The sequence below is a fragment of the Nicotiana attenuata genome, chromosome 12 (assembly GCF_001879085.1).
Source record: "Nicotiana attenuata strain UT chromosome 12, NIATTr2, whole genome shotgun sequence".
Lineage (NCBI taxonomy): Eukaryota > Viridiplantae > Streptophyta > Magnoliopsida > Solanales > Solanaceae > Nicotiana > Nicotiana attenuata.
Genome location: NC_032000.1, coordinates 21,588,729 through 21,613,499, shown reverse-complemented (window position 1 = coordinate 21,613,499; position 24,771 = coordinate 21,588,729). Strand labels below are relative to the sequence as shown.

Sequence of the window (24,771 nt, the reverse complement as noted above, 5' to 3'; positions counted from 1 at the left end):
AAAGTGGCTAGTGTTGTTGGTATGCCTATGTATACAGACAAATACACAGCTGAATAGAACAAAATCTCCTATGCAAGAGTGCTAGTCAAAGTGGACATAACAAAGCCATTGATTGAGAACATTGAAATCATGAATCCTACTGGTACAAAGCAGCAAGAAGTCATATATGAATGGAAACCAAAATTCTGCAATGATTGTTTGCATTTTGGACATGATGCCTTTGAATGTTGGAACCAAAGTAAAAAGGAAGATGATGCAAATTTAAAGCTCCTAAGAGAAGGAATAGAGGTAGAAGAAGGAGAATTGTTCAGGAATGGAAGCCAAAGGAACAACCAGATCAGGAGGAGAAGAATAGGGAGGTAACTGAAATTCAACCTCTAATAGTTGTGGAAAAAGAGAAGCAGACTGCTAAAACAGACACAGATCAAAGCAAAAGGAGGATGCACAAAGTTGGAACTGAAAGACAACATTCTTCTGTAGAGTAGCTGAGTGAGATTGTTAAATCTAACAATGCAAATAGATTCAGAGTATTGGAGGATTATGGCCAAACATCTGCAGAGGGAGGGGGACTGAGTCCAAACCCTAGACAACATCCACCATGATTATTAGCACTTGGAACATTAGAGGTCTGAACAAGCCCCATAAGCAGAAAGAATTGAAAAACTTTCTACAAAAGAATAAAATAGACATTCTAGGATGTCTGGAAACTAGAGTCAAGGAAATTAAAGCAAAAAAGATACTATATAAGGTAGCAAAAGACTAGGGGTACTATTACAATTACACAAAGGCTGAGAATGGTAGAATTTGGGTACTATGGAGGACCAATCTTTTAGTCAACATTGTTCAAGTTCATGAACAATTCATTCATTGCAAAGTGAGTGATTCAGTGACTGGATGCCAGATAATGTTAACAGTAGTGTATGCTAGAAACAAGTTACAAGATAGAACAAGTTTATGGTGTGAATTGCAACTGGTAGGGGGACAAGTTCAAATTCCATGGCTCATAAGTGGTGATTTCAACAATGTTCTGACTATTGATGATAGGTTAGGACAACCAGTCACTATGAGTGAGGTGAGAGTTAGAATCTTGTTTCCTAGGTAAAGCTATAAATAGTAGTTTCAATAACCATTGTAGGCACGAAATATTGAGCAAAACTTATGCTGCATTTTATTCTCGAGCTAAATAAGATAACTTTACTTATTCTTGCATAGTATTCTTATTTCTGTCCCCGGAAGCATCGCTCCCGGAGCCAGTCCTGCCATTTCCTTTGATTTTAACGCCGAGTCTTATCAGTTCGCTTGTCTATAAACCACGTAACAAATTCAACTGTACTATTTTACGGGTACACAAAATTCTATTAGAAACTTGTTATAAACTCTACATTCATATTTTAATTAGTATATATATATATATATATATATATATATATATATATATATATATATATATATATATATAATTCTCCTTTTTCTCAATTGGATAAATAAATTTTCGAGTTTTGTTATTATTCGTAAATTACTAATTTGCGTAGCTTATTTTATCCTAAAACTTTTTGTTCTGCTCATTATTTAATGTTACAAGAGAAATAAATAATTCTAGCTCAGTTGCTAATGTGATTAGCCACGAATTTTTTTATATTTAACTATGATGTATCTATATATGTAATATTGTTGTGCCTTTTGATAAAGGTATACCTTATTAGTCTTTTATTTTCTATTTTCTTCAATTACCATAGTAAAACTTTCAATTATATGATATGTCAATTTTAATATGTATGATTAGAAAGAAATTTTGAAAATAAAAAATGGAAAAGAATCAAGAGAACTGATATCCAAATAAGCGGCTTATATTGATTTGATTTGATTTATAAATTAAAAAAGATCAACATAATTGATTTAATCTTCTTTAAGAAAAGAAATCATCAAATTCAACTACTTGCAGTCCTAGCCTGTACCATATTTTTTTTAGCATCGATACTATGACCATGGAAGTCTTACCGGAGGACCGATAAGTCTCGAGAGGGGATAATAATCATTTAAAGCCAATCAAGTACTCCCTCCGTCTTAATATAGATTTTCGTTTTAATTTAGATGATATAGTTTAACTTGACACAAAGTTTAAAAAAAAATAAAAATATGTATTTCTAAAAGCTTAAGGGGCTATAATATTTATGTAGGTATAAAAGCTTCTCATTAAGGTAAAGTGGGTAAATAAATAAAATTAAATTTTTTTCAAATTTAAAAATGTATCATTCTTTTTGGAACGGATTAAGCTTATTTTGAAAAGTGCTTTTCTCAAAATTACTTTTAGTGATAATCAGTTTGTATTATTTAACTAATTTAAAAAATAATTTTAAAAGCAATTGATGTTTGGTCAAATTTATAAAAATTGCTTCTAAATATATTTTTTTCAAAAGAAAAGTGTGTCATTTACAAGAGGGAGTAGTTTATAAATTTCGTAAGTAACTTTTTTTTTAAAAAAAAGGAAAGAGAAAACGACGGACCCGACAAAGTAAAAGAAGCGAAAACGGCACACGCATCCCGTAATTATTTTGATTCCAAAGAATGATTATTTCCGGCCGCCGAAACTACTAAACCACTCAGCAGTCAGCAGTGTCAATCGGTCCTGCAGCCACGAATTTCGCTTTAAGTCTTAAAGTGTCAAACTCACACATTTCATTAGTTATCCTTTTCTCCTTCCACTTTAATAATTTTGCCATTTACTGCTTTGAACAGTAAAAATTAAACTAGAGATAGTCGAAGGGATACTGAAAAGAGTAGTGGTTGGGGGTGGGGTTCGTGGGTTGAGAGGGGGAGGGTAGAGAAGAAGAATGGAAAACAAGAGAAAAAATGGAACGTTTATAAAAATCCCTAGAGACGATGATAATGGATACGAAACGATACACTTATAGGTAAAAAGGAAACCTAAAAGATTTCCAATTAGAGCTAGGGGCAAAGTAATGGGGCGTAAGAAAGTAGAAATCAAACGGATCGGAGACAAGAACAGCAGGCAAGTGACGTTCTCTAAACGGAGGAAAGGACTCCTAAAGAAAGCCAAAGAACTCTCCATTCTTTGCGATGCCGATGTCGCCGTTGTTGTATTCTCCAACCGTGGCAGACTCTACGACTTCTACAGCACTAACAGGTTCCTCATTAAATCTCTTCATATTGTTAGATCTTTCTTCTAATTAACAGTTAGTGTTCCTATTTTCCGCACCTTTATGTTTTTACTTATCCAGAAGGTGCACTCCATTATTATATTCTTTATTATTATTGTTACCTCTTCAACCCTAGAAATTCGGGAAGTATGATAGCTGGTGAATCTCTAGGATGACACCTAGCCATATATTCTGACACAAAACACGCACGCTTGTACATTAATTTGCATTAGGGTTACAATCAGTCTTGTGCTGTTACTATCTGAGTTTTCCTTTCCAATGCATAGTAGAGTGTGTCTTTTTGCATGTGATTATAGCGGGCGCTAAGAGAATTATGACCTGAATATCAGGAGCCACCTTCTTGGACATTCTTTTACAGGAATTTTAGTTGGGGATATTCTGATAATCTTTCGTCTGTGTATGTCAAAAGATTCATAAGATTCACTTCTTGTTGCTTAAGACTTGTACATTAAATATTGATATGTAGAAACATTGTTGTTTGAAGAAAATTTTGGGGAAAAAAGGTATCGGCCTGTTTTAACTACGGCTAGTAGGGAATTACATTTCCATGAATGTATGGTATATTGTGCTTGTGGTGTCTTTTGTGATTGATTGCTATTCCACATGAGCAACCTAATTGGTAATAGCACCTGGTGATCATTGCTATGATCATTTATAAGATATATCTCCTGAACAGAAGCATTGTAATAGTTATCTTGTTAGGATTTATAATTAAAAGTGAAAAATCCAAGATTGACCATTTTTTCATTTTATATATTACTTTAGATTATCAACTAAATACTTTTTGTCATCCTTATTAGTGTTTTCAATATGTAAGCTACTTGTGTTTGTTTTTTAAAAGGATCAATTAAGTGTATAAGTTTCTGCTTGAGACTCTTCATATCCAAAAGATTTCATATGTTGTCTGATTCTCTTTTTTAAGACAGTATGTCCATGTTATATATGAACATTGACATTATACCATGAGAAATTGATTTTATTTATTGGATCTCCTTCATGTGCATGGACCATGAATGTATCCTGATGTACTTTCAAGGTTTTGCACCTCTCAAGTACAAAGAAGAGAGAAAAACAAAACCACCCTGCTAAATTTTTTCACAAAACTAGCAAAAACGTTCTTCAACTCGCGTGAGATGAAAAGTATCTTACCCACTCGTTCCTCAACCTGGCAAGATTTCACGGAGTGTTGAATAAAGGAGGAAGAATGAAATAAAAGATAATCACGTTTTATGTAAACAACCGAGTAAAAGTGATGAGATTAAGGAAAACGAATCTGAATTAAACTACAATAAGGATAAGATGAAGAAAAACCTTTCCTAACTAAAATAGAAAAAAGAATTCTAGTAGGAATGAAATACACCACCTAACAATCTTATTTTGACTAGAACTACAAATATAATCTTATTAAAACAAGAACAAATAAGAAATCCTAATCTTTACAACAACAACAACAAACCTAGTGAATTCCCACAAGTGAGGTTTGGGGAGGGTAGTGTGTACGCAGGCCTTACCCCTACCTTGGGAGGGCAGAGACGCTGTGTCCAATAGAGCCTCGGCTAAAGAAAAAATGAATAGAAGCAGTGGCACCAAGTAGTAAAAATAACAAGATATTAAGAAAATCGAAGCAAAAGATAGTAATCAACAGTATGTAGTAATAGCAATCTACGAATAAAAATACCGTACTAGCACTAATGCTACCGGCCAGAGAGAAAAAGAAAAGATCTCGACTACGTATTAGGCTTCTATCCTAATCCTCGATCTCCACACCCTCCTATCAAGGGTCATGTCCTCGGTAAGCTCCAGTTGCGCTTTGTCCTGCCTAATCACCTCCTCTCACTGCTTCTTTGTCCCACCTCTACTTCTCTCCCTACCAAGGTCAACCTTTCATGCTTCCTAACTGGGGCATCTGTGCTTCTCTTTTTCACATGCCCGTACCATCTCAGCCTCGCCTCCCGCATCTTATCCTCCAGTGGGTCCATTTCTACCTTTTCCCGAATATCTTCATTTCTATCTTATCTAACTTGGTATGCCTGCACATCCATCTTAACATCCTCATTCAGCTACTTTCATCTTCTAGATATGATAGTTCTTGCCTGGCCAACACTCTTCCCATACAACATAGTCGGTCTAACCACCACTTTGTAGAACTTACTTTTAAGTTTTAGAGGTACATTCTTATCACACAAAATATCATATGTGAGCCTCCTTTTCATCCACCATCCTCCTTTACGATGTGTGACATCCTCATCAATCTTCCCATTTTCTTGTATTATTGAGCCAAGGTACTTGAAACTTTTTGTATTGGGAATGACTTGTATCAAGCCTTACATCCATGTCCGCTTCGTGGGTCACATCGTTAAACTTGAACTCCAAATATTCTATCTTGGTCATGCTCAACTTAGAACTTTTAGACTCTAAGGTCTGTATCCAAACCTCTAGCCTCTCGTTAACACCACCTTGCGTCTCACCAATTAGAACTATGTTATATGCAAATAACATACACCATGGAACCTCCCCTTGAATGTGTCGCGTCGGTACGTCCAACGCCAAGGAAAATAAAAACGAGCTAAGGGTTGATACTTGATGCTACCCCATCATAACCGGAAAGTATTCAGAGTCTCCTCCCGCTGTCCTCACTTGGGTCTTCGCTCCATTATACATGTCCTTGATCACCCTAATGTAGTCTGCAAGCGCACCTTTAGCCTCCAAACATCTCCATAGGATCTCTCTCGGGACTTTGTTGTATGCTTTCTTTAGGTCAATGAATCTAAGTCCTTCTTCCTTTCCTTATACTGCTTCACCAATATTCTTACAAGGTGAATGACTTCCTTGGTCGAATGACCCGACATGAAATCGAACTAGTTCTCGAAAGTAGACACAGTCCTCCTCACCCTTCTACCACCCTTTCCCAAACTTTCATCGTATGGCGTAGCAGCTTGATACTCATATAGTTATTGCAATTCTCGATATCACCCTTATTCTTGTGCAATAGAATCATCGTACTCTGCTTCGTTCTAAAAGTGACATTAAACAACCTAGTGAGCCACTCCAAGCCTGCCCTACCGGCGTTCTTCAAGAATTTCACATGGATTTTGTCTAGCCCTGGTTCTTTACCCTACTCATCTTAGCCCTCTCGACCTCCTCAACTCTTATGCGCCTACAGTACCAAAAATTTTTACGACTCTCTGACTGTCCCAAAACACCCAGCATAATATTTCTACCCCCCTCTCCGTTCAAGAGTTTCTGAAAGTATGCTTGCAATCTTCGCCTAATTTGTGTCTCTTCAATCAAAACTCTCCCCTCCTGGTCTTTGGTGCACTTCACCTGATCCAGATCATGGTCCTTCCTTTCTCTCACATTGGCTAACCCGTACAGCTTCTTGTCCCCGCCATTAACCCCAAGCTCTTCATACAAACGTTCAAACGCTGGAGTCTTAGTAACCGCTAACTTCACCTTCTTATTAGCCTTTTTATGCCGCTCCTTATTTTTCCTTTTTGCTTCCTCGTCTATGCTCTCTACTAGCGTCAAATACACTGCTTTCTTGGCTTCCACTTTTTCTTGAACCTCTTCACTCCACCACCGATCCCCTTTGTGGCCGCTAAAGAAACCCTTTGAGACCCCTAACACCTCTCTCACAGCTTCTAATACAGTTTGCTGTCATGGTCCACATACAACTCGCGTTCCCAGTGCTCCTCCAGGCTCCCACAACCAGTAACCCACAACCAACAACTTCTTCCTCCAACTCCTGAGTTTTATCCTAATTCAAGGCACCCCACCTGATCCTCGATTGACCTTACACAATCCTCTTTTTCCTCTTCCTCATGATTTTAAGTCCAGAATTCTTAATCTTTAAGGAAAAGAAATTCTAATCTTGAATGAATTCTTAGACTTCTCGAATTTTTTAAAATTTTGGCCTTCTTGACCTTGCATCATTCTCCCTGGATAAAAATATTCATCCTCGAGCCTAACAACTTCCATGAATGGTGCAAGATTTGCTATAGTAAAGAACAGGGACCAAATACTCACTAGGTCTTAAGCTACATTTTTCTAGCTTATATTGTATAGCCATTTGGTCTATAACTAAATCTCAATTTTTAAGTTTTAGCTTTTTACCAAACCTTCTTCATGCAATCGTTTGATGTTGACTATCAAACTTCAACTTACAATGTGAGGTTATTAGTGTTAGAGCTTCATGAAACTTAACCAACTCCATGTCTAGCTTTGTATTAAGTATGGAGATCAACGCTCTTCCTGGGAGAATCAATTGCAACGGTTCTACACTACCAATCATTTGGATGATAACTATATATAGTTATGACGTGAAGGCAGAGTTTTAAGAGAAAGACGAGGGTGGTTTTTTTTGCTCATCTTGTTTCTCCAATATACCTCAAACTCTCTATTATCCATTTCTTTTTAGGTAATCCTTCCTTTTCTTAATGCATATTTTTATGGACTTTAGGATTAATGCAATATGATGCTTTATTTGAAATGATAAATCGACAATCAAGTCAATATTGTGTCGAGGATCTTTGAAAGGCGAGACTCAGATGGTTCGGACACGTACAAAGGAGAAGCCCAGATGCTCCAATAAGGAGGTGTGAGCGGTTGGTTTTGGAGGGCACGAGAAGAGCTAGAGGACGGCCTAAGAAGTATTGGGGAGAGGTGATCAGGCAGGACATGGCGAGGCTTCGGATTTTCGAGGACATGGCCCTTGATAGGAAGCTGTGGAGGTCGAGTATTAGGGTTGTAGGTTAGGAGATAGTTGAGTCTTTCCTTACTTCGTCCCTTTGTGAGGCTAGGCTGATAGGTTTTTTTTTTCGTAGTCAGCTAGTGGTAATGTTGTCTTACTACTATTTCGTTTTTCATTACGCCGGGTCTATACACTGTTTATCGTTTTTTCTTTGCATCTACTTTTTCATTTTTATGATGTTATTTTTCCTATTTTTTTTATTGGAGGTACAGATATTGTGTCTTTGTGTTTTCGTCTTCTTGAGCCGAGGGTTTTTCGGAAACAGCCTCCCTACTTCTTCGGGGTAGGGGTAGGGTTTGTGTACACACTACCCTCCCCAGACCCCACTAGTGGGGTTTTACTGGGTCGTTGTTGTTGTTGTTGATCTTTGAAAGGCGAAAGTCAATGACGCACATGGTTGGATACTCTAATGGTTGTTATAAAACTTTGATGGTAAATCCTCAAACTTGTGGATCAATGCATGTTTCCTCGTGCCATTGATAACGTACTTCATGAGTCTCGTCCTCTTCATTCCCTTGACTATCCGAATATTTATCATATTGGGCATCGTGCCTCGATACTCTCATGCCTTGGTCAGCTTTAACCTCTTCAGCCTGCTCAATTTATCTTGTTCTATGCAATTGAATTGGTGAATATCGAAGTGGTTAATGTGGCAGTAGTACTAGTATGTTATGTGGTGGTGGAGGTTGTAGGCGTTGTGGTAGATTTGGTAGCTATTTTTGAAGCACGACGACCTTCAACCAATTCTGTTAGATGCACTTTAAAACCATCTAGATGCACTTTAAAGCGATCTAGATGAACTGTAATTTCTTCATAGTCTTGTTCAAGGACTTTCATTCTTAATTTTTGAATTTTAAATTTCATATCCATTGTAGAGGATCCTGAACTTGCTATTTTCTTGTCCGATGACATGGTGAACAAGATAGCAAATCAAGAATTCGAACCTGAAACCTATGCTCTAATATCAAATTGATGTACTTTCAAGATTTTGCACCTTTCAAGCACAATGAAGAGAAACAAAAGCGCCACTGCGAAAGTTTTTCACAAATTAGCTAAAGCGTTCTTCAAACTCATATGAGAAGAATATAAGATGAAAGGAACTTTACCCACTCCTTCCTTAACCGCAATATTGCATAAATTGTTCAATAAAGGAGGAAGATTAAAAAAACAAATCACGTTTTTGAAGCAAGAGTTTAGAAAATCTAATCACCAATGTTTATTTTCAGCATATTGAGACCTTTAAATAGGCCTTACAATGAATAAAATTGATGAGGTTAAGGAAAACTAATCCCGATTTAACTAGAATAAGAATAAGGTGAAGAAAAATCTATTCTAATTAAAATAGAAAAAAGAATTCTAGTAGGAATATAATACCGACTAACAATCCTAGTTTGACTAAATTACAAATATAATTTTACTAAAACAAGAATCAAATAAGAAATCCTAATCTTTAAGGAAAAGAAATCCTGATATTGAATGGATTCTTGGACCTATTGAATTTTGGATTTTTAGCCTTCTTGATCTTGCATCATATCCTCCACCTAATGTTGAATGTGGTGATAACATTGGTGAATCTTTATGTTTCTTGTATGTCATACACTTCCCATTGTACCAAGTATTGATGTTTTAATCCATAAGCTTTTCATGTGGAAAGCGTAAAATATATAACGAGTAGCAATCATGAATAATGTGCATAACATTGCATGTTAATATTTCAAATCCAAAGGCATTTAACGTATCCAAGATTTGTTATTTGAAGTACTTTCAACTCTGTCAATACTCAAGGGGAAATTCCTTCCAGTTCTCCAATAGGGATCAGAGCTAAACGACTAGGTACAACATACGAATTCTAATTAATGACCATGGAGGTGTCCATTGTCATTGGGGTAGCTTTTCATCGAGAAATGAAGAGAAAAAAAGGACTAGCCGACTCAAGCTCTACTCCTTTTGCTATAAATTCTTCATTTAGTAAAACATCAATCTCAACTCTAAGAAACTTTGTAACTAACATTTATCCTAAAAAGACGGAGTTTACACCTACTTTGAGGAGAAAGAAACCCTAACATCGATTACAACAACATACCCAGTATTATCCCACACCGTAGGATCTAGGGAGAGTAGTGTGTACACAGACCTTACCCCTACCTGAGGATAGAGAGGTTGTTTCCAATAGACCCTGTAAAGCATAAGCACCACATTAATGAAATATAGACAAGAAGGGATAGTACCAAAAAGCCATATAAAAGCAGAATAAAAACAACAAGATAGTAAGGTGATCAACAATGAAAGAAGACAACGGTTAGTCATAACTACCAACAGAAAGCGAGACTGCGTACCAATACTACTGTTATGAACACTCTAGACTAACTACTGTACTACTCTAATCCTCGATCTCTATACCTTCCTATCAAGGGTCATGTCTTCGGTCAGCTGAACTACTCGGCCCACCTCTTCTTTGGCCTACTTTTATCTCTCCGTAGGCCCTTTAATGTCAACCTCTCACACCTCCTCACCGGGGCATCTGTGCTACTCCTCCTCACATGACCAAACCACCGAAGCCGCGCTTCCCGCATCTTGTCCTCAATAGGGGCCACACCCACCTTGTCGCGAATAACCTCATTTCGATCCTATCTAACCTGGTGTGCTCGCACATCCATCTCAACATCCTCATCTCTGCTACCTTCATCTTCTGTACATGAGCGATCTTGACTGGCCAACACTCAACCCCATACAACATCGTTGGTCTGACCACCACTCTGTAGAACTTACCCTTATGAATATGTAAATTACGCATTGGAATACCATTGAGTTAATTAGGGATTATAGTTGGCGGCCTATTTAGGGTCCCGGGTCACTTTTGGTTACAACAAGTTGGCCTATGAGACACAAAGTTGAATGGCACCCGTTATTTTAAAGATATTATGCATATTTTCTCAACCCACAACCGTAAAGGATAAAATCAAAATTCTAGATATCATTCTTTCAATATTGAACCAAAGAAAATATATTGTTCTATCTACTTGTAAAAGGTCCGGGAAAAAAAAAGAATTTGATCCACGTGATCCAAATGCTTACCTATACCCAAAAGTATTAGGAAAACCCTATTCAATAATATGTTGATGTAGTTTCAGTTTGAATTTAAAATTGCCAATGTATTTTAACATAGAAATTAATATGCGCAATTTCTACATTACCTGATACTGAAATTTTAGACACTTTGTTGGCTAGAGATTAAATTTTTATTTTTCTTTGATTCGATAATGAAAGTATGACTATTGATAACATTGCTGATGGACATAATAACTCAAAAGACATCTTAAAAAAATGGGTACATCTATTATAAATTTATTGATCCATTACAAATACTTCAAAAGATTAGCATATTAATATTAGCTTTTGAAATTTTTGTAAAACAAAAAATTGTTAAATACCCCTAGTTAAATGTCCAGAATAACTTATAAGCCTTAACGTAGTGAAAGCGTCGGGCGATCTAACAAATATGTGACAATACCTTGTCAATAACTCTCCAAATGGATGGGGTTCATCCACTCCCTCCGTTCAATCTTTTGTGAAAGTGTTTGACTGCGCACAGAGTCTAACAAGAACGTCTGTTAGAGCTTGTGTGATCTTAAATATACCATGACATTTTTTTGGCTATAAAGTCAACGTTTTTTTGGCTATAAAGTCATGTCACTTGGGTAAAGTAAAAAGTATTTAGCTAAATTATTTTTAAATATAAAAATTCCTTTTTTGGAACATACCAAAAAAAATGAATGTCACATAAAACGAAAAAAAGGACTATAGTACTTTTGTAATATTACAACATGCTGGTTCCTTTGCTTCATAGCTGTATAGAATATGCATACAAACAAAAATTAGATGGTTAGTTTGACATATTCTCGAGTCAAAGGAGACAAAGTATTGTTTTTTCTACCATAAGATATTGATGATTTAGCCAGATCTTTATCATCCGTGCAACATGTATATTTTTGAAAGTCCTTTATTATTTGCTAATATTGTGGACGAAGATTCTGCACTTTGGGTCCATAGTTGTGCAGTAATTGGACATCTCACCATGGCTGCTGGAGCTGGGACTAGACAAGGTTTCATTGTTTCTTCTTCCTTCCTTGCAACAAAGAAGGAAATATATTATAAGCGAAAAAAAGAGATAAAAACAATGTAATGAACACAACATGTTATGAAAAAGCTCATCCTGTTCTCCGAGCAATATATCATGTTTCAATCTATGCTTGGCTTATATGGTGGGCCGGATGAGGCTCCTTTTCTTTTATGGTATTCGTGTCTTGATCTGCTTTTCATGTGATTATTTGCTTATATCACCTTACCTTTTCATTTTCTCTTTCTGCCTATCCTCTTTGACTATATGAGAAAATATGTCTCATAATATCTTTGCTATAACCCTAGACATTGTTATTTCTAGTTGTTCATATTTAGTAGTCATTAAGTTATCCTTTTTAGAAATAATAGGTTTGTAGGTAGTTGCTCATTTTCTATGTCGATCGGATTGATGGGTGTTATTGGTGTTGGTAGACCTATCGTGGTTGGAGAAGTCGTTTGTCGTTTTCCACTTTTAGAATGATGGAATTCGCAGTTGATAGTGTAGTATTTCTTTTACTTCTTTTGCGGTTACGCTCCCCTTTAATCTACTCTCTGGATTGTGTTACTTGAAAGTAGGTAAAATCAACATACCAATGAATGTTTCTATTTTGTTGAGCTTGATTTATTTCAAGGTCGTGCAAGAGATTTTAACGTTCTCACGCCTTTTGGGCAAATCACGTGTTCCGTTCTCCTAAATTGTTTCTCTAAATGAAATGTATATTTTTTTTGTTCAAATTCCTTACTGCTTTCTCTATAGTTCCATGTGAAGATCTTTAACGTGATTTTCTTCCTTTAGTGAATCATCAACGAAGCAAATGTTTTATCCTTAGCCTTTATAATCATGTCACATAACTCATGTTTGCTTTGTTGGGCATGGTCCTTGGGAGATGCCGAGATGGTCCCTCGAATTTCCTTTTTCTTTGATTTCTTAAGTTGGTTTAAGCCCTTTTGCTATAGTTATAGCATATGATCATTTTTCATGTTGTTGCGGGGAATGCTCCATGTTGCGACTGCAGTCATATATGTTCTCTCCTTTACAACTTCCTAGTGGATGGTATCATTAACACTGTTTGAAATAAAGTCAATCGGTTGTTTCTCAATATCGTCTTTTGAAAGAGGTCATGTTGCGGTTTTTTGATATTTACTAGTAATTCGGGCTTCTTGACATAAGTTGCTTTTACGAGATCAAGTACATGGAAGGAGAATAGATATTCCACTCTACAAAGATACAACAAGGAAGACACTTGCAAAGTGTTGTGCTATAATGGTGCCGCTGTAAGGTGATATTTTGGAATTCAGTAAGTTAATGTATGGAAATGTGTCGAGGAGAAAAGAGAAAATATATGGATTCTCCATAGATCTATCGCTCGAACTCTTTGAAATTTGAGCTGGTGCATGTCGGATCCTTCAAAAATAGTATATCTTTTAAGCACCTGACACGGATGCATCCTTCAAAAATAGTATACCTTTTAAGGACCTGACACGGATGCGGTAGCATTTAAGGGAGTCCGCGCAAGATAGCCATAGAGAGAACTTATTAAGAAAGTCTTAATCTTGGCGAAAAACGTCATTGGGAAGTCTTGATGTGCTGTTATGGAGTGTGGTGCCAAGTTTTTGGATTCTAGCGTCATTAGGAAAGCTTCAAAAGTCATGATTTGTAAATAGATGATAGATCTATTATCGTGTCACTAAAGCTTCTATTTCTTAATTGAAAACATCTTTGCGAAGGGCACATATTGTCATATGAAAACTTGTTGAGCTATATTGTGCTATTGAGAATGAGCTTGTTAGTAGAGTGAGAAACATCCTTGAAAGTGATCCGGGCATCTTGAGCTATTCGTGTAGTTGCGCGATTTCTACACGGAGATAGTATCACTAGAAGAATTCTTTATACTTTGTGAAAATGATATCGTCAAGAAAAGACACGACTTTATGTGCCATGAGATGTTGTGACGGCACTTTGAGTTTTGCAAGCCTGCACTAGAAGTATTTGAATGTATGGTAGTAAATATGATCTATGTGGTTAGCTTTGTACAGCAGAGGCACCAGAGGCATCAATTAGCCCAAAAACAACTTGCTATCGTTTATCATAAGATTGAAGTAGATAGGGATGGATGTCTACTGCTTTCACCATATTACATTAATAAGCCATGAAGGGAAATCACAAGCATGTGGTTTGGTGCAAAATAAGCTATGATATGCAAATATTTTTCGAATGAAATTATTATGTATTTACGTAGAAAATCGTTGAGTGTTTGTTGTCCTTCCCTTTCATGTCAATTATCAATGGTTTGCGTATCGGGAATGCCAAACTAAAATGGATTAAAAAATCTCCATGAACCAATTTGTACATGGATACTTGGTGGGTCGTAGCGAAACAAGCCTTGTTGAGATATTGTTCTTGAATTAATTTACCCATCCATGGTAGTGCCGCAGCTGACTCTGCAAGCTCTAGTCTATGCTTGAGTAGATTGAATTTGGTTGAACAACCTTTTGGCTTTGAGAGTGGCAATAGAATATTACATAGAGCAAGATGATGTTTCTATCCCATTGTCTTTTAAAGCTGAAATCGCCAAAAGCGACAAGGTCTACAGGGCTTGAAGCGAACAACGAGAGATGAAGAGCACACTTCTTTGAAATGAAAAGACAAGTTACGAAGATTTTATAGAAAAATCAAAATGTATATACAAATTTAGAAAGTACAAAATATTTCCACTATATCACAATCTCGGTTAGACTACATGCAAGGAAGTACTAGGCATTTGTAGCTATTGTTCAAATATGACCGTGGTAGAGTGCCTTCTGAAATGAGGTTTTAGCTATTATTAGACTTTGTCTTTTTTTGGATGCACTATCTATTCCTTTGATCTTGGCTTGTTGATCCTTGAGATTGCTTGTGTGTCCGGGGACAAATCCTATTTGAAATGGATGGTGTGAGTTTGTCAAATGCTCGACAAGCCGCTACATTAGCGGCGCATAAACTATGTTCGTCAACCAAGTTTGTTCAGTGGTCGTAAGCTTATTAATTTGACCCAAATTCTCCATTTTGGTACACGCCAAAGCGTCGAGAGGGAAACAACCCAGATCGTACGCGAAGGTCCCTAAGCAATCACTTAGTGGAAAAGGAAGTGATCGAGCGATGACAACCAGGAGGTGGGCTTGGAAGCAGCCATCCTTTGAAGAAAGCGTAATAGCTCACTGGTCTAGCTCCATGGCACCGAGGATCAACTCTACTTAGTCCTGATGCTCGTTTTGCTTCTTTATGTTAAACATATTTTGTGACCCTCACGCAGGCGTAATAATTTTGTGCTAGGTCTCTACACCATACTAGAGCATAATCTTGTGCCATATGAGGACCATTGCAATTATTCTGTTGATTCTACTATGAAACTCTGTTGATTCTACTATGAAACTCTGCCGTACTATGGTTACCATATTAAGGTGAATCAAGTTTTAATCTATCAAAGATTGCTCATTATAAAGTGTCAAAGGGGGGAGTAAGGCAAGAAGGGAAAAGGAATAAAGCAAATACGGTTCGAATCCGTATGCCCTTTTGTGGCACCGGAACAGAGAGATACTGTTCCCAAAATCAAAAAATGAACCAATTCGATAAAACAGGAGGAAGAGAGTTACCAAGATTTTTACCAAATCCTAGATTAGTAGGTAAGGTCTCTAACCTCCTACGGATGAAGGAACGAATGATTTTTCAAGTTGTACGGAGCTTTTAACGTCCATCTAAGTATGGTTTACACCCTTTTACCTCATAATAGAACACCCACACAGTGTATGGTATCACCTCTACCTGGCATGGTTATTTGAGTGATATGACTAGTGACGATTCATGTCACCTCAAAAATTTTACTCAAATTTTAGATTATTTCCTTATCGCTAAGGCAACCTCAACAAGATCTGATACTTATTGTCATGCTTGTTCTTTTCTCGTCTATGTTTTTGGCATGTCAATTTTCTAGAGCATTTTTTGCACATGCACTTTATATTTCTAGTTAAAGATATTTCATGCTAACATCAACAATGTAGAAAAACACACCTTTGAAACCAATCAAGGAAGCTTGTATAGCATCATCACCTAAGACACCTCATTCTGTTCGAACTCTATGCTTTGATGAAAGGTCCAGATATGACTGCTCCGGTCAGGGTTTAATAGAGCGGTCAGTCCTTTCAGGCTTGCAACCCAAAGGGAAAAAAAGGAAAAAAGTCAACCTATGCTAACGAATCCAACAACCAACAGCTGGATTATAAATTAAACTGAAAAAAAATAAAATCAAAGGCACAAGAAATACAAATGAGGGCTTGCAGACATCTAGAAAGTATACACCAGCTTGAGGTGATTGTGAAATATACTGTATAGGATCAGATAGAATCAATTTAAGTTTCTTATTTTCCTTTAATTATGCAATTCTCAGCTTCTTTCATAGGTTAGAACATGTTAACTTTACTTCTTAAACATCAAATAACTTGGCGGAATAATTAATTTATCACTCAATAATAGTATCCTACAATTTTGTGTACTTACACATTAGTAATCGCATCTCACACTTTTGTATGTTTCAGTCTCACAGAGATCGTTCAGCGATACCACAGCCATGTGGAAGCAGAAAAAGAGCACTGCAGAAGTTTTGGACACAGAGGTATATGTGTAGTTGACTTAGCAATCCAGTTTATTCTGATGGCTTAGAGTTCTCTCTGGATACCTGAAATATGTTCACTGCCTGTGAACTAGTAATAACTTGTGTACAGTACCCTAAATAATATCAAACAACCCAATAGGTGCATAGTTAATACATCCAAAAAAATTCACTACTATAGCGCTAAATGATCAGTCGGAGACTATTTCCTAATATCCAAAAAAATTCACTACTATAGCGCTAAATGATCAGTCGGAGACTATTTCCAAATGAACTGTCTAATCCAGTGTTACTTCCTGTATCCTGAAAAGGCCTAAGGCACTAACATGCACATCGGGATATTGGTATGCCCTCTGACTTGAAGGTTCAACCTAGTGGGCGTTTGGACATACGAATTGTAAAATTCCAAAATAGGGGGAAAATTTTTTTAAAGTGAAAATGGTATTTGAAATTTAGAGTTGTGTTTAGACATGAATATAATTTTGGATTGTTTTTGAAGTTTTGTGAGTGATTTGAGTGAAATTTTGATAAACAGCTTTTTGGAAATTGGAAATTTTATGAACATACGCTGATTTCGGAAAAAAGTGAATTTTTTTTGAAAAAAGTGAGAAATTTCTTATGTCCAAACGGGCTCCTAGTATGTAGTGATTAATGATGGTAACTTGTCATCATGGCGCCTAACAAGTGTCTTGTCTTGTTCATCTAAATGACTTGTGCTTAGACATGGTTAGTATTTTGTTGAAACCAAAAAACCTGACAGCATTTTTCTTTTGATAAGGACAACCTCTGACAGTATTTTATGGTTCATTCTTGTATGGAGTAACTTATTATCAATTCGTTTAGAGTAGTGATCAATATTTAAAGTTCTGATTGCTGAAAGTTTTCTGTCCTTGTGAGGTGGAAATAGCACTCTAAATATTCAAGCTTCATGACAGTGGGAGAACTGTTACAAACGGTAGAAAGGTACTGACCTCATGCTCCTCTTTCATTTCTTGAAAGGAATACTACTGATCTTCTGTCTCAATTTGAAAGCCAACTCGAGGAACCTGCTGTTGATGATCTCAGTGTGACTGACCTTGTCCATTTGGAAAACCAACTGCAAACTGCTCTAATGCAAGCTAGATCTAGCAAGGTCACACCAAGTTCCTCTCTACTTTTTTACTTTCCTAGTTAAATTTGCATTTTTTAGAACTCTGTTGTTGATCTGTACATCGCGTTTTTTAGACTTTCCACCCTGTAGCTAGTGTACTTCAGTTGTGTTCTCATTTACTTCGTAATTTTAGAAGTATTTGCATATTCTTTTAAGTATATTTTGACATTTGTTTATCCTTGGAAGGAGATTTGACTAGTTTGTTTTATGCAGACGCATTTGATGATTGAATCTATCAAAAGTCATCGTGAGAAGGTAGGTATCAGTTACTACAGGCGCATTTCTCGAAAATTAAGAGTTTGGTCTATCGTGTTTCTAACTAGTGAACCCTTCTCTATCATAGCCATGTCATCTCTTTGTCTCCGAATCCCCGAATATTGACTCTCATCATGGTATATATTTGATATATTCTTGGCATGGTTTCACGTAACTGCCTGGATTTTGCATGCCATTTTAATGTCAAATACGCAAGCTTAGATATTCTCAAGGCATACATTTACCTAGACTAGACTTGTCATTTTCCTGATACATCATGGACCTATTGGGAGCCGTCGTCTACTGCTCTACCTTCTGTTTAAAATGTTGGTTATTCTATACAAGTCAGCTGAGATCTCGTGGAATATCTACTCTCTGAGGCAGAACTAATATGATGTTAAGTTGCCATTACACTATGCTTGACAGCACCTTAAAAATTTTATACAGGAAAAACTGCTGAGTGAAGAAAACAAACATCTGGAGAAGCAGGTAAATTTTAGATGATAAATCTTCTTATCCACTAGCACAAAATAGGTGGAGTCTGCAAAGATATCTTCCATGTTTTTCCAAATGACTAATGTGCATATATATGGCCCCATAGATAGCTACGACAAAGAACAAGAGAGAACTGAACAATGGGATGGCTTTAGATTTCACTAAACCTTGCACCAGCCGCATGAATTGTCGGCAGCAGAAAGCGACCCTGAATTTCCTCTAGTTATAATTCAGGAAAGGCTTCCTGTTGAGGCTCAACTGGAACAACTTGCCGAGGTTATCTGGTGCATCTATCTTTGCCCTTTTACTTTGTAAATTCCCATTTGTACCTGAAACAAAACAAATAAAGGAGTGTCCAAAATTAATAAAAGATAATCTTTAAAAAGAGATATTTCTGTAAGACCAACTAATTGGTTGTGAGTGTTATGAGCTCTGCTTTCCACGTCAAATATGTACGGATTCCGTAATGTCGTCGGCATATCTTTATTTTCATTTGTTATTGATACAATTGGACCGATATATATATAAAATAAAAAGAAAATTTTAACCTTATATATAATATAACTTTTCAGAGAAGGGGTACGCACCACCTTCCGCTTCCCTAACTCTGCCATGCTCGTATAAGATAAATTATGTATTTGATTTATAATAAATAAACTTAAATAAATTAAGTATTTGAAGTCTAAAGAACAATCATTATTGATAATCGAAGACTAATAGCCCGTTTGGCCAAGCAAAAAAAAAATCAGCTTATTTTGCGAAGTGTTTTTTCTCAAAAGTGCGTTTTCTCAAAAGTACTTTTGGTGAAAAGTAGTTTGTGTCTGGCAAATGGATTTCAAAAGTACATCTGAGCAGCAATTAGTGTTTGGCCAAGCGTTAAAAAATTATTTTTAATTGTATTTTTTTTCAAAAGTGCTTTTCAAAAAAGTGCTTTGAAAAAGAAATTACTTTTTTTTGTTTCTCAAAAACTGCTTCTGCTTCTTTTCAAAAGCATTTTTTTTTCTTTTAAAAGCTTGACCAAGCACCTTAATTTTAGAAAAAGTACTTTTGATTAAAAAAAAAAAAAAGTGCTTCTGCCTGCCAAATAGGCTGTAAGTGTCGAATTGCAAGAAGAAAGTACGATGACAGGACAGTGCAGCCAAGTGTGGATGTACAATATAATGCGCAATTTCACCATTCTTGTATCTTTTAGAACATATGTTCCACATGTTCCCATCTGAAAACCACGTGCTTCTTCCACCAAACCTTATGAATGCAAATTTTAAACGTAGGGAATGTTATTTGGATAGTATGCATTAATGTCGAAATTTTATGATTGAAAAAGATTATCCACTTCTTCTTCAAAAATTTCGTAAACAATCAGTCCTATCTTTTTCTTTTCTCCTGTTGATAAATGCCACTGCGAAACACTAAACGCACACACACAGATCTATTATTTAGAGTGTTGCCCATAAGACGGACAAAAAAATCAATAATAATACGGAGGTAGCCTATTTCTGTCATTCACACTGCCGCGGCAGAAAGAAAGAGTTGATGTACGAAATAACAAAACCACATGCGTGGTCTACAACCAACCACATATCTACTACAAAACCACAGACGACAAGTATACATAGAGATTAGTATATTATTCAACTTCAAATTGATATAAATAATAAACTCAAATTTCCTCTATATATAGAAGAAATAAAGCTGTCATGCAAACTGTTTGTAAGTTGCTTGAAGCTGCTACTGCAAACTGTTGTGTAAGCTGCTACTGTACCAGATAGATAATCTTCTACCGCGGGTAATATTTATCAATAACGGAGTACCGAAATGGTAAGCTTCTTCGAGAGGCTTATTCCCAATAGAGTACCAAATAGATAAACATATTTACGGCTGAGTCCCATATGGATAAGCTTCTTTAGGAAGCTTATTTACAACGGAGTATTAAATGAACATCCATAATATTATATATATTTATAACATTCCCCCTTGGATGTTCATTAAAAGATAATGTGCCTCATTAAAACCTTACTAGGAAAAATTCCGTGAAAAAAAATCCTAGTGAAGGAAAAAAAAGTACACATATTTAATAATACGTATTGCTAGGTGCCTCATTAAAAATCTTATAAGGAAAACCCCGTGGGAAAAAATCTTCGTAAGGAAAAAAGAGTGCATCGCGTATTTTACTCCTCCTGATGAAAACCTTGTTTCAAATATTTGAGTCTCTGCATTCAAATCTTGTATACCATCTTCTCAACAGTTGAAGTTGGCAAAGATTTAGTGAATAAATCTGCCGGATTGTCACTTGAACGGATTTGTTGCACATCAATGTCACCATTTTTCTGAAGATTGTGTGTGTAGAATAATTTTGGTGAAATGTGCTTCGTTCTATCTTCTTTTATAAATCCTCCCTTCAATTGGGCTATGCATGCAGCATTGTCTTCGTATAAAATTGTGGCCTTTTCTCACATTCCAAACCACATTTTCTCGAATAAAATAAATTATTGATCTCAACCATACGCATTTTCTACTTGCTTCATGAATAGCTATTATCTTAGCATGATTTGAAGAAGTAGCAACAATAAATTGCTTTGTGGAGCACCATGATATGACAGTACCTCCACATGTAAACACGTACCCGATTTGAGATCGAGCTTTAAGGGGATCAGATAAATAACCTGCATCAGCATAACCAACAAGATCTGCACTATCTTTGTTAGCATAAAATAAACCCATATCAAGAGTTCCCTTTAAATATCGGAATATATGCTTAATCCCGTTCCAATGTCTCCGTGTAGGAGAAGAGCTATATCTTGCTAGTAAATTAACAGAAAATGCTATGTCACGCCTTGTAGCATTAGCAAGATACATAAGTGCACCAATTGCACTAAGATAAGGTATTTCGGGACTAAGGAGTTGCTCATCATCTTCTGGAGGTCGGACCATATCCTTATTCACTTCAAGTGATCGAACAATCATTGGTCTACTCAATGGGTGCGCTTTGTCCATGTAAAAGCGTTTTAAGACCCTTTCTGTATAGGCAGATTGATGGATAAAGATCTCGTCTGCTAAATGTTCAATTGCAGACCAAGATAAAGTTTTGTCTTTCCAAGATCTTTCATCTCAAATTCTTTCTTAAGATATTCAATTGCCTTCTCAGCTCTTATAACCTTCTTTCAGCAAATGTTCATTGAGGCGATTATACCACATGCGCCCAAATTACTTTAAACGGTACAATGACCTTTGTAATCTGATCGAGTACATTTCTCGAGAATTTGAACTATATGCTTCATGCATTTTAAATCCTTCAGGGATATTCATATAGATTTAATCAAATGAGTCATATAGGTTATGACTTGCATTTAAATGGCATGACATCTTCAGGTGTCTGGACTGCAGGTCTAATCCTCACAATCTTTATAATATTGTGCACTATATTGTATCAAATATATCGTCGACGATCATTTTGTATCGGTTCCCAAGCGACATAACTTGTTGAGATCTCATAAATTTCTTTATTTTCAGGTACCTGAACTTGTTCTAGAGTTTCATGAAATGTTATGCCGTGGGCTCTTCTGGAGCTCATTTCCTCCTTATTATGATCATTTTGATCGTTTGCTCCTATTCTTTTTCAAGGATTGTTACCTTTGGAACAAATTGGTCTACCACGCTTCATGCGTACAGTAAACTTTATTCTTCAGGGACTTTAATTTTAATAGGAGCATTTGCAGCTAAAATATGATATTTAATTTGGATCAGCAAATGCTTCTGGCATTTTACTTGAATTATCTTCTAAGTGAGGATCATATTAATGATAATTCGATTCATATAGCATATTTTTCAGCTGTTTATTCCATCCCCCAAATGTTAAAAAAGCTAACATATATCCCCAATATTCTTTGAAAAATATATCTTTGTGCATTGTGGTAGAGAAATTAATCACATACCACAAATCAAAAGACAGTAAAAATATTTGGTTTCTGATCCTAAACCAATTGTGAGGAGGGGGGGGGGGGGGGACTTATCATATTATTGGTCTGATGCATACAAGTGCTACTATATGCAATTTAGAAAATCATAGACCAACACATGAAGCTTTGTTCTCATAAGCAATGGTTTAGCCATTAATAGGAGGTATTCAATGCTAAACCAGCTTGAATATAAACCAACATTATAAAGATGAACTGTCTTGATTTCATAATCTGAAAATTATGCTCTTAATTGAGAAAAGCAATTCCAAATGCCAAACTGTAGGTTGACAATAATCACACATGTAACCATCTCATATTGCATCTATAAGTGGTTCACATGATAAGTGAATGAGCCCATATTCACCTTTTATATATTTCAGAATCAGGGGTCTTAGTCCCTACTTTAGCTGGTATAATCAATTTATTATGGCAACAAGCAATACACGAGAATTCTTGAAGAATCTTCTAGTTCTTCAGTATATGCTTATCTGAATTCTCAAATAGCTCATTTAAAAATGGCAAATGAAAACTTGAAGCTTATCTTGGCATGTGCTATCTTTTAGCAAACTTTCGATTTACTATGGCATATTTGTATACAAGCTCTTCGAGAGCCTTTATTTATTATTCACAATCTAATATTATTAGGACACTACTGGTGTCATGTGTCTTCTAGACAAGCAGTTAGTTCTTCGGGAGCTTTCGATACATTTTGTACTATCAAAATATTGCTCAGACGCTTCTGGAATCATGAGAGAAAATCATGAACAATATAAAACAATTGTTTAAGCACAATATAAAATCATGAACTACTGCAAGCTGCTGCGTAAGCTGCTTGTAAGTTGCTTGTAAGCTACTACTGCAAGCTGCTGTGTAAGCTGCTACTGTACATATAGATAATCTTCTATCGGGGGTAATATTTATCCATAACGGAGTACTGAAATGGTAAGCTTCTTCGGGAGGCTTATTTCCAATAGAGTACCAAATAGATAAACATATTTACGGTGGAGTCCCATATGAATAAGCTTATTCAGGAAACTTATTTACAACGGAGTACTAAATGAATATCCATAATATATATATATATATATATATATATATATATATATATATATATATATATATATATATATATATATATATATAAAATAGATTCTCTCATTTATTTTTGACATATACGGCGGAAGACTGTACAAACCTATTTACAAACTTAATGACTACAGTATGTGTTAAGTTTAATATAATCAAATTAGACGTATCATATAGAGTTACTTCTTACTTGTTGAATACGGGAGTGGAGCTGGGGGCGAAAGGAGGTTCATTCAGTTGCTCTATTTTTCTTCCTTCCTTTTTTTGGCTTAAAATTGACTCCGTCGGTAATATTTTACCTGTTTTCTTTTGATAACTTGTCATTAATTGGTCGGGCAGGGTTAGCTCAACGGGTTTCCTCTTTAATTGCAACAGTTGGAAGTTTCCATTTATATTGTCAAATAACTTTGTGAATCACTTTTTTCTAATTTTCAAGAAGAGATTTCAGTTTTAATAGCGAACTTCTTGGAGTTGAATAAAGAAAACTCATCATCCTGTGTAAATAGGATATATTACTCTATTGTCCTATGGTGCATCTAGTTAGTATATAATTATATTCCAAATTTTCAGAAATCACTATTGTTTAGTGGCTATTAATTTCTTATAGCTACCATATACATAATTACTTCATATAGCTACTATTCAGTTGTTATGGTAGTGTATTCGCTGTATTCGCGCTGTTGTATTTATGAATACATCAGCAAAAAGCGCCTAAAATCAGGGCAGTCCAGTTGTACACACATGAATTCAAATGTATCGGCGCCATGTATTTATGAATACAGTAACGACAATCACCTTAAAAATAAGTATATCCAGCTATCTAATAACGGAAATAATATCAATTAGCGTGATACACTCCTAATATAACTCAACAAAATCAATTCTAACTCATTATCAACCCAATTAATTAGAGTGATTTTTTAGTTGTATATAACTATTGTATTTAACTTTGTATTCAGTGTGTTTTAATATTTTTTTTTACTGTTGCATTCATTAGATTCAATGTTTGTATTTACTGTATTTGCTGTTTTATATTCTGTGTATTCAAATATTTGTATTAATAGTATTTTAGTTATTCCTAATACATGTTTTACTGCTGTATTCGGTATATTTCATTGGTTGTATTCACTGTATT

General features: G+C 35.8%; 1 pseudogene; it reads left to right on the top strand.

Annotated features, from left to right (window-relative positions):
- LOC109235410 lies at positions 2,586-18,981 on the top strand (annotated as a pseudogene).